This window comes from Vombatus ursinus, unplaced genomic scaffold (genome assembly GCF_900497805.2).
Source record: "Vombatus ursinus unplaced genomic scaffold, bare-nosed wombat genome assembly UNPS02014820.1, whole genome shotgun sequence".
In the NCBI taxonomy this organism is placed as follows: Eukaryota; Metazoa; Chordata; class Mammalia; order Diprotodontia; family Vombatidae; genus Vombatus; species Vombatus ursinus.
In genome coordinates, this window is record NW_020954598.1 from 21,897,418 (window position 1) to 21,902,743 (window position 5,326).

General features: G+C 36.6%; 1 pseudogene; it reads right to left on the reverse strand.

Moving 5' to 3' along the window:
- Positions 1 to 2,176: 2,176 nt before the first annotated feature.
- LOC114024283 overlaps positions 2,177 to 5,326 on the reverse strand; it is a 40,321-nt pseudogene continuing 37,171 nt past the window's right edge.

Here is a 5,326-nt window from a genome sequence, read left to right on the forward strand (position 1 = left end):
GAATATGTCAACTTAGAAAAAAGTCACAAACTTAGTGTCTTTGAGAACTTTGCTTATATTTGCGCTATTTTAACATTTACCATTTACTGTATGTCAAGCTCTGTGCTGTGTTGGAGATATAGAAAAAAAAGTTCCTGTCCTGAAGGGGCTTACATTCTAATAAGAGGAGAAAAAAATATGTAGGGAATTGATGACCGACTTACATTATTTTGGTTTATAAAGTTACAGAAGCTATATAAATAAGATGAGAACAATAAATTGGACAAATAAGAATAAGCATTGAGGAAACAAATGTGTCAGGTTTTTTTTTTTTACAGATAATATGATAGTTTACTTAGAGAACCCTAGAACAACTAAAAAACTAGTCAAAATAATTAATAACTTTAGCAAAAGTTACAGGATATAAAATAAATCCACATAAGTTATCAGTATTTCTATCTATTACTTAACACAGTTGGAAGAGATAGAAAGAGAAATTCCATTTAAAATAACTGCAGACAGCATAAAATATTTGGGAGTCTATCTGCCAAGATATACCCAGAAACTATATGAACACAATTATAAAACACTTTTCACACAAAGACAGATCTAAACAATGGGAGAAATATCAATTGCTCATAGGCAGGCCAAGTCAATATAACAGAAATGACAATACTTCCTAAATTAACTTACTATTCAGTGCCACACCGATCAAACCACCAAAGAATTATTTTACAGAGCTAGAAAAAATAACAACAAAACTCACCTGGAAGAACAAAAGGTCAAGAATATCAAAAGAATCAGCGTCACAGCACCAGGTCTCAAACTATAATACAAAGCAGTAATTATCAAAACAACCTGGTACTGGAAATAGAGTGGTTGATTAACATAATAGATTAGGTACACAATATACAGAAGCAAATGAACACAGTAGACTAGTGTTTGATAAACTCCCAAATCCCATCTGCTGGGGCAAGAACTAATCCACATAAACTGCAGGGGGGTGGGGGAACTAGAAGGCAGTCTGGCAGAAATTAGGAATAGACCAACATCTCACACCATATACCAAGATAAACTCAAAATGAGTACATGATGTAGATGGAAGGGTGATCTCATAAGCAAATTAGGAGAGCATGGAAAAAATTACCTGTTACATCCATGGATAAGGGAAGAGAGGATCATAGGAGGTAAGATGGATGATTTCTGTTACATTAAACTAAAAAGGTTTTGAACAAACAAAATCAATGAAATTGAAATTAGAAGAAAAGCAGGAAACTGGGGAAAATTTTTGCCACAACTTTCTCTCATAAAGGTCTCATTTCTCAAATAGGAAACTGATCCAACTTTATAAAAATAAGAGCTATTCTCCAATTCGTAAATGGTCAAAGGATATGAAGAGGTAGTTTTCAGAAGAAATCAAAGCTATCAATAATCACAGAAAAAAATTCTCTAAGTCACGAATAATTAGAGGAATGCAAATTAAAACAACTCTTAGGTACCACCTCACACCCATCAGATTGGCTTACAAAATAGAAAAGGAAAATGACAAATGCTGGAGGGAATATGGAAAAATAGGCACACCAATACACTGGTGGTGGAGCTGTGAACTGGTCCAACCATTCTGGAGAATAATTTGGAATTATGCCTAAAGGACTATAAAAACTATGCATACCCTTTGACCCAGAAATACTACTACTAAGTCTAATTTCCAAAGAGATAAAAGAAAAAGGAAAAGCAATTATATGTACAAAAGTATTTATAGCAGCTCCATTTGTTGTAACAAAGAATTGGAAACTGAAAGGATGGCCATGAATTGGGGAATGGCTGAACAAGTTGTAGTGTCTGATTGTGATGGAATATATTGTACTCTAAAAAATGATGAAGGGGATAGTTTCAGGAAAACCTGGGTAGATTTACATGAGTTGATGCAAAGTAAAGTGAAGGAGAGGATTCTGAGAAGATGGCAGAGTAGGTCAGAAACCTTTTGGCTCTCCAAATTTCCTCCACAGAAGAAGACAGAACATTGCCTCAGAGAGAATGCAGAGCAGTGAAAATAAAAGTCAGGGTAAAGCAGTCTTTCTCTGAAGACAATGCAAGACCCCAAGAAAGACCTGACCTCCAGGGGCAGAAGTTCAGCCTGAGTAAAGTGTAAATACCTTCAGGCCAACTCAGTGGAATCAACAAGGCAGCCTCAGCCTTAGAAACTTTCATCTCCCTGGACTGTGTGGAGGTCTGATGGCTGAGTAGGAGAAGATTGAAGGACCTTCCACTGGATTAGGCTGCCGCTGCTGGGGAGAAGAAATACACCTGGTGCGTACAGCAGCAGAGGGGTAGGGACCCTGCTGGCTGTGGGCACTTGCAGAAGAACAGAGTCCTTGGTTTCAGTTCCAGGGCAGAGAGGACAGCTGTAGATTGCAACCACCAAAGGGACAGCAGGTAGTAAGATCATTTGTGGGACAGTGTGATGGGGGTTAGCCGTGACTTAGGAGTGGAGAGGGGAGCCCAAGGGGACAGACCTCAGAAAAGAACAGTAAGGAGGACCTAAAGCTTGGGGTATTATTCCCCATTCCTTGGGACTAGAATTTGATCACACTAATAGCTGCTAAAAATAAAATAAAACAACAAAAAAAAAGAGTAAGCAAAGGAGAGAGAATCCAACTATAGATACAGGGATAGAGAAGATCTCGGTTCATATTCAAAGGAAGATAATGGAGCTGGGGGAAAAAAAGTCACTCCTTTTTGAATGAGAAATGTCAAATGGTACCAAGCACAAAAAGAATTTTAGAAGAACTTAAAAAGGACTTTAAAAATCAAATAAGAGAGACTGAGGACAAAATTAGGAAAAAAAAGAAGAATCCAAGAAAATTATGAAAAGAAAGTCAACCAACTTGAAATAGAGAACCAAAAACTTACAGAAGAAAATAATTCATTGAAAGTTAGAATTAGGCAAAGGGAAGCTAATGACATTCTAAGACAGAGAGAAATAATAAAATAAAATCAAAAGAATGAAAAAATAGATGAGAATGTGAAACATCTCATCAGAAAAACAACCAATCTAGAGAACAGATCAAGGAGAAATAACAGAAGAACAATCAGACTGCCTGAAAATTATGATTAAAAAAAAGAATCATGATACAATATTGCAAAAAATTATCAAGGAAATTGTCCTGAAGTTCTAGAACAAGAAGCAAAGCAGAAATAGAAAAAAAAATCCACCAATCACCACCTGGAAGAGATTCTAGGAGAAAAACTTATAGAAATATTGTAGCCAAATTGCAAAGCTCCCAGGTTAAGGAGAAAACATTGGAAGGAACAAGAAATAACAATTTAGATATCATGGAGCTACAATAAGAATTACATAAGACCTAGCAGCTACTATGTTGAAGAACCATAGGTCTTGGAATACTATATTTTGTAGAGCAAGAGCTGCGGTTACGACCAAAGGTAATTTACCCATCAAAGTTAAGTAAAACCTGGATTTCAAAAAATGGACATTTAATGAACTGAAAGAATTTCAGGTATTTGTGACAAAACCAGCAGAACTTAAGGGAAAATTCAACATACAACATCCAGGAGAAACATAAAGTAAGTCTTAAGAACCAATTATAAGGGATACAAGAAGGGATACAAGGGATACATTTATTTCTTATATATGAAAATATTATCAGTTTTTTATGACTGCCATTTTTATTTACGTAGTTTGAAAGAAAGACTTCAGCTGAGCTGAGTGTGATGAGGTGATTAAAAAAAATAAAACTGTGTAGGGAAAGATGAAAAGGAGCAATTATTTCATTCAAGTGAGGTAAAAAAGGAAAAAGTGATACTACAGAAGCTAGTAGAGGGGAGGGCGGGTAGTGCTGAAACCTTACTCTCATCAGGAATGAGTTAAAGAGAAAACAACATATATATATATATATATATATGTGTGTGTGTGTGTGTGTGTGTGTGTATGTGTGTATATCTATGTATATGTGTGTATATATATATAGGTATAAAAGTCTTCTAAATTCAGAAAGAAATAGGAGAGCAAGGGGAAAGGTCAGGGAGAGAAGATATGGGAGGGATTCTTGGAGGAGTAGGCAGGTTGAGGAATAGGAGGGCAAGGTAGCAGGTAAAGTAAAAAGAAGTAAAGTAAAAGAAAGTAAAGCAGAGAAGTGAAGAGGGATAGGAATAGGGTGAGAAGGATAGTGACAAAAAATAGGAAGAAGAAAAATATTAAACAAGTAATTATAGCTTAGAATGTGAATGGGATGAATTTATCCATAAAATGGAAACTGATAGCAGATTAAAAATCTGAATTCAACAATATGTTGCTTTCAGTAAATGCTGTAAAAATGAGAGACGTACACAAACATAAACTAAAGGTCAGGAGTAGAACTTATATGAAAAGCAGCGATAGTAATCATAATTTCAGATAAAATTAAAGCTAAAATAGATTTAATCAAAAGAGAAAAACAGGGAAATTACACAATTTGTCAGCCACATTATTCAATTTTGTTTTAGACCATTTAAAATAACTAGATGGTATAAAATAACTGAGAATATACCTGCCGAAACAAACACAGGAACTACATGAGTATAAACATAAAACACTTTTCATACAAATAAATTTGGATATAAATAATTGAAGTAATATTGATTGTTCATAGGTAGATAAAGCCAATAGAATAAAAAAAGACAATTTTACTTACCTAATCTATTTATGTAATGCCATCCACTTAAATCACTAAAAAAAATCTTACTGAGTTAGAAAAAATAATTACAAACTTCATTTTGAAGAACAAAAGGTGGAGGGGCAGAACCAAGATGGCGGAATGAAAGCAGTGACTTGCTTGAGCTCTCCCCCAAACCCCTCCAAATACCTGTAAAAATGGCTCTAAACAAATTCTAAAGCATTAGAACCCACAAAAAGACAGAATGAAACAAATTTCCAGCCCAAGACAACCTGGATGCAACCATCGGAAAGGTACATTGCCGGGCTGGGAGAGGAACGCTAGAACAAGAAGCAAAGCAGGGCATGGGCAAGCAGGCCTCAGTGACCCTGGAGCAGGCCTCAGAGGACTGAATCACAGGCAGCTGTGGTGGTTTCCTGACTTAACCCATGAAGGCCAAAGACAACTTAGAAAATCAGTAGGAAAAGTCTGTGTCTGTGGTGAGAGAGAAGCCCCATTCCCCAAGTGTGGCCCTGGGTGGTGGCTGCCCCCAGAGCTTCTGGCCCACAGACTGAGGGGGAATCGAGTGGCTGATCAGGGGGGGATTGCAGGATTCTCTCTGCTGGTGCAGGATTCTCTTGCTTTGCCTGTGCTTAGATCTGGGTCACAGTTTTGGGTGGTGGTCCTGGGGTGAG